Raw genomic sequence first — 13,464 nt, forward strand, 5'->3', positions numbered from 1 at the left:
AACTGCCGTCCATATCTATACTTGTGATGCATGCCTGTCATCCCAGCAGCTCAGGACGCTGAGGCAGGAGGATTGGCAGTTAAAAGCCAGCCTCAGGAACAGTGAAGTGCTAAGCAATTTGGTGATACCCTCTCCCTAAAAATGCAAAATGGGACTGGGAATGTGGCTCAGCGGTCAAGTGGCCCTGAGTTCAATCCCTGGTATCCCCCCAAATTAATTTATAAGGTTGAAGATGTACCTCAAAATGGGTAAAAAGCCCCTGAGTTTAATCTCTAGTACTTAAAAAATAAATAAATAAAATTTCAGTTAGGAAATTGCACAGTATAATGACTATAGCTAATAATAGATTTGAAAAAGGCATGGGAGGAGGCCCTATGGTTGGGATTGAAAAATATATGAATCAGCCACTAAGGTCCAAGAGGGATGGTACACATCTCAGTAGGTATCAGATAGACACATCATTGGGAAATATGACAGAGATCCTGAATTGATATACGTTTTTTTCCCCATGCAAGTTTAATGCAATTACAGAGAAATGGCATTGCATTTCTTACTCAGTGTAGTATTATTGACAAGTGTATCAATGTACCAGCTATGTCATTAAATATGCCATACTCAGCCATTTGCATTCCAGTATGATTTTTTGAATGAAAGAAGAAGGAATGGGGTTATAACTAAAATGCTAAGAAATGAGCATGACTTGCATCCTGTCCTCTCTATTCCACAGAAAGACCTGTGGCAGTATATTGTTTCTGAGAACATCATCTTCCTCATGGCCAATGCAAGTGGAGAATCAGTTGTTTCATTATACAAAGACTTTGCAACTGACTAAAATATAGATCCTATAGGCTGACTTGGATGACTCATTCTACAACACTGCTGAATTTGTCTTAAGATTGCTTCTGTTTCTTAGTTGTCCATTGCTTTTTGACTTTTGTAATAACAAGGGATTTGAACTCATTTCAAACATCAAGTCTGGTCCTATGTTATTCTATATCCCAGGATTATCGAAAAGAGAATAAGAAAGAAAAGAAGAAATGAAGGGGATAAAAAGGAAGAAAGGGAGAAAAATAAAGGGGAGGGGTGGAAGAGTCAAAGGAGAAGCGATTATCCCTAGACCTAAATTGTTAGAAAGCTTTGCTTGTCTGTGTATTGAGAACTTTTGAAAACTTACTAGAAAGTCAAGTAATCACAAATGTTTCTGAAAATCTTCGGGAGAACAGAAATGTTTTGGTAAAATGTTTGGTAAAAGTAATGACAATGGATTATCTCTTCTATCCTGTTCTCCTACACTGTACCTTAAGCCATATGTCTTTCAGCTGAGGAAAACTCCAAAGAGTTTTCATTTTGATTAGAATAAAATCCAAATTCCTAATAATACCTTACATGAGTTGTCACCTATTACTCTCTGACATTGATGCATATTATTGTCCTTCTATTTCACTCAGACTCACCAATCTGTGAATACTATTCACCATGCATGTGATTCCTGTAACCCACCGGACACCAAAGGACCTTTGCATTCTTCTGCCTGGAAGATTCTTCTCCAATATATCCAGTGTGCATCCACATTTCCTTCTCTACTTAGAATCTGTGTTTTGGAAAGGTCATTCCAATTAATGGTACTTTTTGTTCTGTCACAAAATCTGATCCTTTGTATCAGGTTCATCTTAGTGCTGGGAACATGTAAATTTTAATGAAATGTTTTTTTTTTGGGGGGGGGCAGGGGTACCAGGGATTGAACTCAGGGGCACTTGGCCACTGAGCTATATCTCCAGCCCTGTTTTGTATTTTATTTAGAGACAGGGTCTCACTGAATTGCTTAGGGCCTCACTTTTGCTGAGATTGGCTTTGAACTCACCATCCTCCTTTCTCAGCCTCCTGAGCCACTGGGACTATAGGCATGTGCCAGGACACCCAGCAAGAAATATTTTGTGAATGAATGTGCATTAATCTACAGCCTTCATTATTAGCAAGCATTTACATGTAGAGGAAAGAAGGCTGAACTGTAGTTTCCTATTGTGATGGCTAATCTGGATTGTCTACTTGATTGGATTAGCAATGCCTAGAATGAAGAAACTTTTGGGTGTGTTGATGAGGTTGTTTCCAGAGATGATTGCCATATGGGTCCACAAAACAAGTGGGGAGACCCACCCTGATTGTGGGCAGCACAGTCTAATAGGCTGGGGCCCCGGATTAAAGGGAGGCAAGGTGGATGCAAGTTCCATCCTTCTTTAGTTGGAGTGTCCTTGGTGCTACCATCACCTGAGGATGCCAGACTCCAGCTCCTTTACTCTTCCAATGTGGATTCTGACCAACCTCTCTCCAGGGAGTTCCTAGGCCTTCAGTCTCCTACTGAGATTGCCTTGTTGGTCCCTCTTATTCTGAGGCTCCAGCTTCTTGCACTGAGCATTGACTGTTTCCTCAGGTTTTCTGGTGTGCAGATAGCTATTGTGGACTTCCCGCTTCTGAGCACATAAGCTGACCTCCTAAATACCCTTTATAATCATATATATACATATTCTGTTGGTTCTGGTGTTCTCAAGAACCATGACTAATATACCTATCTTTAAATATATTTGACACTATCCATGTTACTTCTTAGCAAAGATGTGGGAAGGTTTATTAAATTTCCATCTATGGTACAACTCAGCTTATTAATATTCTTCTCATTAGTATTACTCCTGTTACATTCATTAGCAGCAATATGATATAAAGGTAAAATCATACACTTGATTCAAATCAGGATTCTGATGTTAGGGTCATGTGACCTAAATAAAATTCCTTACTCCTTCTGTGCCTTAGAGTCCTTATTTGGACAAATGGGAAAAATACTAGGAACTTCTAAGGGTTGCTATGGGAGACAAATAGTTAAGACGTGTACAGCTTTTTGCACAGTCTAGTACATAATATGCATTCAGTAGTCACTGTTACTCTTAGAAATTCATGGCATTGAAGACGTAGGACCAAGATTTAGGTTTTTCAATGGAGAAATCATTAGACATTATTGAGCCTAATATATTTCTTTTTAAAATTTTTTAAAACTTTTTTTAGTTGTCGATGGACCTTTGTTTTATTCATTTATATGTGGTGCTGAGAATCAAACCCAGTGCCTTGCACATGCTAGACAAGCACTCTGTCACTAAGCTACAACCCCAGCCCTGAACCTAATATATTTCTAGCATAGAATATTAAAGCTGGAAAGACACCAAAGGATCATGGAACCCAGTAGCCTAGGTTTTAAGGAGAAAACCCCCTGCAACCTAAAAATGAAAAATAACTTATTTAGGATCACCTATCTACATACAAGCAAATTTTAGGCAAGAATCCAGATTCCAACAATCTGAAATTGTTCCACCTGAAGCTGCTTTTGTAACAGGGTTGAAACCAAGGCAAGGGGAGTGGAGGGTTATGAGGTATGAGGGGGTTAGGGGACTTAAACACCCAATATTCAATAGATTCCCTTACAAATGCATCCCAAATAAACATATACAGGCAACAAGCTGTGAGATTGTTATATAAATTCACCTTAGCAGAAGTCTATAACTCTCCTCTCCACTGTCTTCAACCAATCACTGATGACAAACCCCATAGAGATAATCATTCTGGAAGTGCAATTGTCTCTACCGATGTCACCCATATGCATGGAGTAGAGATTTCAAGTGAAAATCATTTATAGAAGTTTTATGTTTTGTGGGTCACACAGGATTTTGAAAAATTGCCTGGAAATGAAATGTTAGTATGCATTCTTATGAGTGAGGAAATGGTGTCATAGCTGGAGCCTGATTTACATACCATTTCTTTCTCAAGGTGATGGTTAGGAATGAGATTGCAGCTGGGATGAGCAAAAATTCCAATTCAAATGTCAGATCCCTGGAGAAACGAGGTTAGAATCTTACTATGAGTTAATTCAGGAACTTCAATGTATCATACATACATACAATAGTGCTTATAACAAAAGAATTCACCCCCATCACTATCTTTAGCCCTGTTGATTGAAAGATCAGCTCCTGCTATTACTATGGAAGAAGTTACTGCTCTGGTTGCCTGTGGAGATGAGCTGTAATTTATGGAGTGGCTTTCCAAAATTTATCAGCCCTACCAATGTGGTCATGTTACACTGTGTGGATACCTTCTCTGGTAAACCCTCTGAGTAGAAGACATGTATAGCCTTTTTAATTGCACTGTGAAGTTATATTATTTTATTTAATTATATATACAGATAACTTGATTTCTGTCCTCAATGACAATTATTTCTCCTTGTACTTAGAGTAGTACAGCTTGTTTTCATACTTGACCTTGGAGCATGTAGGTGACACCTCACCCATCATGGAGTGCCAGGGAAGGTTTTTCAGTGGCAGTATTAAAGAATATTTCTTAAGATGGTTCTTTTAGGATTAGCAGGAGAGTGAATATTCCCAGGACATGTACAGAGGTACAGAAGCAACAGAGAAAAAGGTCTGAGGAATTGTGAAGTTCACTGTTTGTATCTATTTGAATGGAAGGTGGCAAGAGCTCAGCTGGGGCTAGATCTTGAAACACTTTGAAAATTATGATAAAGAAACTTGAATGATAAAGAACTTGAATTATGATAAAGAACTTGAAATTTTTTATTGAATTAATCTGGAAGGTTATAGGAAACGCTTTAAAGGTTTTGAATAGGAAATTCTCATGAACAGTCTTTTTTGAGGGATGGGTCAAGGGACAGATGTGGGAAGAGAAGGAGGTAGCTATAAGTAAGTTTCATGCTTTTAAAATAAAGCCTTTTAAGATAAAAAGATCATTACAAAGTCAAGTGAATGCAAATTCAAAATCTTCTGCCACAAAATGAGAACTTTAGCAGTGGTTGAGCACATACATGTTCATTAAAGAGCCAGATAAGTTCTTATTTCTTATTTTCCTTATTTTTGACATTTTAATTTTGCATGTAAAGAGCTTCCTATTGTCTCACAATTTAGTTTACTTTTTCTTATGAATATTGTGCTGTGTATCAATTTGATCTCTTGTCCTGAAATGTATCTTTCCTTGCGTCTCTCCTGGCCCATGCCCAGGCTATAATCACTTAGTAAGAATAGTAGACATACCTTTGTCCTATAATGCTGAACCAACCTTTATGTTTCCAATTATTTCAGAATAAGAAAAAGATTAAAAAATGTGTAATTAAATAAAGAAAGCTATTTTCTTTGCTGTTGTTACTGTTATAGCCAAAGGAGCTGGAGAGGGATTAGGATTTTTACATAACATCAATTTGAAGTCTTTGTTTCTCTTAAGACCGACCCAATGCTTTTCAATGTAGCAACAGTCTCTACACATATTTATGGAGCACATGTTTCCTTTTATGGACATTTTCTATCAAAACAGTAGTGAATAAATTTCTCAGTATAATCTGCAATATTACCTAACTCTTTGATATCATTTGAATAGACATTTGTGCCAACCTCCCATGGACAGACATTTGAAACCAGAATGAAGACTTGGCTTCGTGGAAACATTTCATTATTCAAATGAAAGGTGATTTGAGGATGAGCTCAAGATGTAGAACATATTAATTTGATTTCATCATGAGGTTATAATACAACCTGATGTTGTGATATTTTCATAAAAAGGAACTGACACCAAGCACAATATGGATGTACTTGTAATTATAGCAGAAGTTAATTAAAATACCAAATATGAGTCTTTATTTTAAGTTAGAAATCGGTTTATAGAAATTTGCTCTATGTTTATGAGAACATTAAAAAATTATACTTCTTTGAGTTATCCTTAAAAATTTACTTTTTCCTCCAGCAATATTTATTATCATTTTTGGTACTCATTATGATAGAAAATGTTGGTATAATGTTAAGCAAAGACAGACATGTTCCTCATTCATCTGTTCAATAGGAAAAATAGATATTAATAAAATTATTTCATAAGTAGGTATATATTCAATCTAAGATAAGTTTTATTAAGGTCAAGAACATGGTTCTATGGTGTATGCTAAAAAGAAATCTGAGTTTTAGGGGAGAAGGCTGGCTAGGGAAAGCTTCACAAAGAAATTCTATTTGGGCTGAGACCCAGATATCAGTAGGTCCTAAGTAGGTAAAGGGCACAGATGTGCATGACCATGCAGATGAGGAAACAATGTGTACAGTAACCTCCCGGCCTGAGAGGCACTAAAACCAGGCCAGTACTACTGGAGCATAGAGCAGAAGGAGGACTGTGTTGCTAGAGAGTGTGGAAAAGCCAAGGGCAGGGCATACCATAGGTGCTTCGTGGGTCAGTTTAGAATTTTGATGTTGTCTATGGGTGGTGAGTCACTGACTAGTTTTGCAACATGCAATCAACATCATTTTTGTGTTTTGAAACACTTTAGTTACAGTGAGGATGGAGGGATCCAGAATAGAAGTAGGGGAATCAGTTAAGAGGTTCTTTTAGTTGACTAAGGGAAGAATAACAATAGGTCTGGCTAGACATGGGATGGTGGGAGCTAAGGAAAAGACAGATTCCAAAGATGTGAAGGAGGCAGCATTGACAGAACTTGGTAATGAATTAGAAGTGTGTGGCTGGGAAAAGTGTCCAGAATGCCTGAGGTTTTTGAATAGCATTTTTTTTTTGGACTGGGGATTGAACCCAGGGGTGCTTAACCACTAATCCACATCCCCATTCCTTTTTATTTTTTTATTTAGAGACAGGGCCTCACAAAGTTGCTTAGGTCCTCATTAAGTTGCTGAGGCTGGCCTTGAACTTGGAATCCTTCTGTCTCAGCCTTCCAAGCTTCTGGGATTACAGGCGTGGGCCCCTGCACCCTGTTTAAGTAACACAATTAAAAGCTTATAATGTGGATACATTAAAGATTTATTCAGGATAGGACACTTTCATTAAAAAGCATCAGGGTTCATTAGAAACAGAGGTTATGGTATTAGGAAACCAAGACTTTCACAAAATTTTATAATTTACTGTCCATACATTCAATCTGCCTATTAAAACTAAAATATGACTGTCTTTTAAATGCCATCAATACCCAATGAATTGCCTTTTCATTGTAGGCTAAAATGGTTAATTATCATTCACCTGTTCATTCATATACCCATCAACTGCACCATCTAAAACATGTTTATATTCATCTCCTTTCCTCCACGGTTCTCTTTTTTCCCATTCTTTCCTTTCTTCTGCCTCTCCATCTTTCCCTTTCTCTATACACATTTATGGAGCACATGTTTCCTTTTATGAAGTTCAGAATTTTCGTCATAATTTTCTCTATTAGGATCCATGCCTTATGCTAGACACTAGGGATTCAATGGTAAGTCGAACACATTTGCTGTCTTCGTGGAGTCGAAAAGGGTAGATAATTGAAAATACCAAGAAAGAGTACTTCAGTCCCCCACCCCCACCCCCGGCCCCTACTCAGGACTGAACCCAGTGCCTCACACATGTTAAGGAAAAAAAAGAGTATTTGATCATATATGTGATAAGTAGCTGAAGGGAAATATATATGTGCAATAAAAGCCATGACTGGTGTACCTCACTTGGGTACACAGAGGAGATTGCTCCCTATGTGGTAAAATTGCCCATTGCCTTACAAACTGTGTTTCTTGGAAATAGAAAAAAAATGGATCTTCATGTCTACAATAGATGTTAACATGAAAAAAATTATTTTGTGATATCATATCATCTCCTGTGTCTTCCTTTTTCTCTGACAAATAATTTTAATTCTGTACAAAAGTTGAGAGGCATAAGCTATGCTCTGAAATTTATTGAGAAGGTGCATCATTTAGTGGTCATGATTCCTAAATAATCACTTGATATACATGCTCCTATTTAAGGATAACTATCCTAGGATCATAGTATTTGAAGACTGCAATAGTCTTTTTGGTTGTGGTCATATTTTAAATTTTATGAGTTTATTTTAGTATCCACATAGGCTGTAAAATACCATGGTTTGACTGACTTATATCAAGTAAGGCTTTTTAGATCCTATTAAAATCTATTACATCTCCACCTATATATGTAGTTGTGTTTTGCTTCATTTGCCAGATGACATGAACTTGAAATAAGGATGCTACTTTTCTGATGTGAGTGGGTAGGTAGTAATTAGGAAACATGGAGGTACCTGAGAAAGCCACTCAACCAATCTCTCTGAGTTTATCAGCACCTGCTCCCTTATGTCACCTGTGCTCTGTGTGGGCCAGACACTCAAGAAAGCCCTGGCCATGACTCAGTCTCCTCACAGCAACTTGTCTGAGCTATGGCCACTGCTATGTACTCTGGGGACAGTACATCTAGCATGTGCAGTTGTATCTTGACACAGGGGATCTGGTGTCTTGAGTGGGAAAGAAAAGGATATGCTTCTCTCCACCCAACCCTCCTACTACTTCCCTGGTGACTCCAGGAAGACTCAGGCTTAGGCCTCAAGGAATTGTAGGTGTTGCCAATCACCAGTCAGCCCAATCAGTGTTATATAAGTTCAGCTGTGGGTTCTTTTGCTCTGGCCTGGGTGGTGGTGTGGTGGTGGTTTTTGCTTCTGCTTCAATTCAAGATAGAAATTGCAAAAGAGGCAAGCAGTTCATTCAAATGAGGCTTTATTGAGGTTTTTGCTGGAGCACAAGGGAGACCCATGCATGGGTACGAGTTCTTGGACAAGCTCTTCCAGGAAGTGACGGGTAAAGCTTAGATAGTTGGGCAGGCATCTCACACAGGCCTACTGGTTGCTGTTTTGACTGGCCCAGGATTTCTGCCTCTTTGATTTCTGCTTGGAGGTCTGAGGTGAGTACTGTGATCTCCTCATGTGTGTGGAGTCTGTTTAAGGTCTGGTTTCAAGATAGGTGTGGCTAAGTTGCTGTGGCTGGCATCGAATTTGCAATCCTCCTGCCTTAGCCTGCTGAGGTGCTGGGATTATAGTTGTGTGCTGGAATGTCTGGCTTGGTAAACCACTTTCAACTGGATCTAAAAACTTGTTTGATCTTTCTATTTTAAAACTTTTTCTGCTCAGTAGAGAATACTTACTAGTGCCTTGTAGCTTAAAAGCTAGACTAATCACTATTGATACATTGTGCTGATAAAAGGATTGCCTATTGAAATAACTGGAAATTTCAACTCATAGGACTCACTGCCCAGCCCTCCACCTTTAAAGCAAGCAAGTGGTGTAAACAGGACTGTTCCACTTCTCATTAAAGACAGAAACCATGGTTGGGAAATCAGGTCTCTCTGATTCTGTTTCAGGGTTGTGGAGCTAGGCCTAGTCATGATGTATGGAACTCAGAGAATCAAAAGGGGAAGCAGTTTGGATTGTTGGCCCAAGATTAGAAAGGCAGACACAGAATTAGAAGAGTTTGGCTGGGGAACCACTCTCACCTGGGTTTGTGTCAGGGTGAGTGAAGCTGTATAAACCCTGCATATTAGTGTAGTAGTACCTGTCTTGGTCTTGTTTCCACTACTATAACCATATATCAATGAGTGGGTAATTTATAAATAATGCTTTATTCAGCTCACAGTTCCGGAGGCTAGCAAGTTCAAGGCTAAGGGGTCATCTGTCAAGGGCCTTCTTCCTGGTGGCCTAAGGTAGCAGTCCTGAGGCAGCATAGGGCATCATATGGTGATAGGGCATATCTGAAGAGTGAGCAAGTTTAGAGTGTCAAAGTGGCTTTCAAAGCAGACCTGCTCTTGAGATAACACATGAACCCATTCCTACTTTAATCCATGAATGGATTAATGAATAAATGAAGGCAATGTTGTAGGGACAGATGAGGCAAGGCACCCAAGATAGCAGGAAATAGTTTTATTTGGCTGCAGCCAGGTTCAGACGGCACAGCTTTTACTGTCATCAATCAATCTCCTGAACCCTGAGTTCAGGGAGTTTCAGAGTTTTATATGTAAGGGGAGGGGCTCAGAAGTTCACAGTCTGCATAAGTTCACAAAAAGCAGCTTTTTCTCTCACTGTTCTGGGCAAGTTAACCCTTCAAGGACAGCACCTGACTGAGAAGGGGAGATTCTTCTCCCCTTTCTATTCTCCCCCTGCCAGCTATTACCATGGAGCCCAGTTGGTAACTTCTCTTATCTTAGAAATGTAGACATCTCTGTGAAGCCCAGCTCAAGGCCAGAGGCCTTGTTTACACATTTCTACAAACTACTATACAGGATACATGTTTGTGAAAAACTAGTAAGGGGGTGTCCAGCACCTGGAGTGCTGATTTCTTCTCAGCCAGTGGCCAAGTAAGATAAGGCAACACGAAAATAGGAAGTTTATCTACATTGAACTCTTTTGCAGAGACTCTTTTGCTGACAATCCTAAAATGAGCCATCATGAAGATTTCTGGAGAAGCCCAGTTAAGACTTTTTCTGTGGAGAAAGGGGTGCCACTACAGCAGAGCCCTTATGACCTAATCACTTCTTTTTTTTTTTTCAAAATATTCATTTTTAGTTTTAGGTGGACACAATATCTTTATTTTTTTTATTTTTATGTGGTGCTGAGAATCAAACCCAGTGCCTCATGCATGCTAGGAGAGTGTGCTACCACTTGAGCCACATCCCCAGCCCCTAATCACATCTTAGAGGTCCCATTTGGTCCTTTTTTTTGTCAATGAATTGTTTTATTTGTCCTTTTTAGACATACATGACAGTACAGTGTATTTTGACATACATACATTGGGTATAATTTATTTTAGGATCCCATTCTTGTGGTTGTATGTGATGCAGAGTTTCACTGGTGGTATATTCATATGTGAGCATAGAAAAGTTATGTCTGATTCATTCTACTGTCTTTCCTATTCTCATTCCTCCTCCCTTCCCTTGATGTTTAGTTTTTTGGGGATTGGCTTATTTCACCTAGTATGATAGTGTCCAGATCCATCCATTTACTGGCAAAAGTCACTTTTTATGGCTGAATAATATTCCATCATGTATATATACTGCATTTTCTTTATCCATTCATCTGTTGAAGGGCATCTAGTTTCGTTCCATAGCTTAGCTATTGTGAATTGAGCTGCTATAAACCTTGATGTGGCTGTGTCACTATAGAATGATGATTTTAAGTCCTTTGGCTACATATCAAAGAATGGTGGTTTGATTCCAAGCTTTCTGAGGAATCTTCATACTGCTTTCCATAGTGGTTGCACCAATTTGCAGTCCCACCAGCAATTTATGAGTGGACCTTTCTCCACATCCTTGGCAACATTTATTGTTACTTGTATTCTTGATAATCATCTTTCTGACTGGAGTGAGATGAAACCTCAGTGTAGTTTTAATTTGCTTTTCCCTAATTGCTAAAGATGTTGAACATTTTTTCACATATTTGTTGACCAATTATATTTCTTCTGTGAAGTGTCTGTTCAGTTCCTTTGCCTATTTATTGATTTGGTCCTAACTCTTAATATTTTACAATGGAGATTAAATTCCAATTAATTTCTTGGCAGGAAGAAATTAATTTCCAAACTGTAGCTACAGCCACTGAGTGGCCAGACTATCATTTTAGCCCCATCTCTGTCAGCTCTAGCCATTTTATCAGGAACTGATCATATCCTTAATCCTGGTTTTCTGGGACCCATGTAACTTGCTTCTTCCTAGATACAACCAACACCTCACAACCCCTCACTCCCCTCCTCTGGCTTCCACTTCTGCTTTGTCCCTGAGTCTGCAGTCTGTCGCCCACTCCACCTCATTGGGCCTAACCACTCTCTCAAGCCTTGGCCTTCTGGTTTCTGTAGGCCCCAAGTTCATAGACAGTGTGGACACCAGCCATTCCAACGCAAGAGAAGGACCCAGTAAATATTTTTGAGGTCAAGGAGAAATGAAAGAAAAAAGGATTAATAGTTTTAATATATTTTAGTTTTGGTTAATGCACTATTGTTTCTTTGAATGCAATCCTCTATGGGACTGGACCTTGAGGATAGCAGCTGGCCATCAGAGGCTTCTGTGGTTTATGTCCTAGTGTGAGATGAAACCACAGTGTTTAGGAAAAGATATTTTGATCACTTTATGTTGTATACCTAACTGGTAGCCCAGAAACATGTCTCCCCTCCATTAACACAGTTCTCCGGGTAGGACTTTGGAAGAATATAATGGTACCAGGAAAATATCTTCCATCCGTTACAGGGTAAGAAAATAGGTGTTCACTGGAAGAGAACTGCTTACTCCTTCTGTGCTGCTCATCTGCCATCTTCTATTTGCAGCTTTTGTTAAGTTGTATGTGCGTAACTTTGTGAATGCCTGTTGTATCTTTTGAATTGCTTTCATTTTCTAAAACCTTGCTGAACTTTGCATTTATGCATACAGACTCCTTTAAATGACAAGTCTCTGTTCTTTTTCCAGAGACAGAAATAATTTCTTCTCACAAAATTACCCATTTTCTATGAGATTAAAAATCCTATTAACTTTCTAGAAAATACACTCAGTTCTTGAAATTGCACTACAATATTTAACTGTGCCAATACAGATGCCAAGGACAAAGCCAATTGAGAGGGGAACAGGGGTGAGAATAGCAATCATGCTACTGTAGGCATCCTGATGAGATTCTTATTCAACACAGGTCATATTATGTGCTGGAGATTGCATGCTCATGGAGTACAGAGGTCTCAATATTGCACATTTTCATTCCTGTTCTTTTCAAGAGGTAAGGGGTTTTATAATTTGACATTATTTCATATTATTTTACTTATATTCCTGCACCAGTATGGTAACCTGTAAGCCAGCTCCATGTATCCTGGTAGTATCCAGTATCCTGCTGGCTAACACTACGATGGATCTTTTCACAAGGCTACTGTTCTAGCAACAGCTACACTGCCTACAATCTCCTCTGATCATCTGACCCAGCAGGCCTGCAAGCCCCATATTCAAATCTCTGCCCCAACTCAGTCAGTTAGCATACACTATTATTTGCCTTTTAAATTCAACTCAATGTAAAATTACTACCAGCGATTTTATATTCTACCAAATAACATTTTTATGCTACCAACCTAATCATAAAATCCCAGTTCAATCAGGCTTTTTCAGAGTTGAGCTACAAAATGTCCTCCTATTCCAATTTTTAATCTCCACCTTGAGAGAAATATGCAGAAAAGCTCTATAGGCAGCAGTTAATCTGACAGTGATTTCTTTACATCAAAAATTAGTTTCTAAAAAGTATTTCTAAATTTTCAAAATTCACCTCAGGAAATAAGAATGGTAGATAGAGGGGCTTTTGCATAAAGCCAGGCTCTTCAGATCACATTTTCCCTTTAGAAAGTAGGGAGGAGAGAAGGAAGGTGACAGACAGGTTTGGAACACGGCCTACATATCAAGTGTATGTATGCTAGACATTTTCACTCACCTTAATAACCTATACTCAGTTGTCTTTTGTAGCAGCCCCTTGAAGTGGTTCTTATACCCTGCTTTTACATGTTAGGGCTCAGACTCGGAGAAGTTCAGTGACTCCTTTAGCATCACACAGCCTGCAAGTGGCAGAGCTGGTTTTTGAACTTTGGTCCGCCTGATGCTCTTTCCACTGCTCAG

Source organism: Callospermophilus lateralis, chromosome X, assembly GCF_048772815.1.
Source record: "Callospermophilus lateralis isolate mCalLat2 chromosome X, mCalLat2.hap1, whole genome shotgun sequence".
NCBI lineage: Eukaryota > Metazoa > Chordata > Mammalia > Rodentia > Sciuridae > Callospermophilus > Callospermophilus lateralis.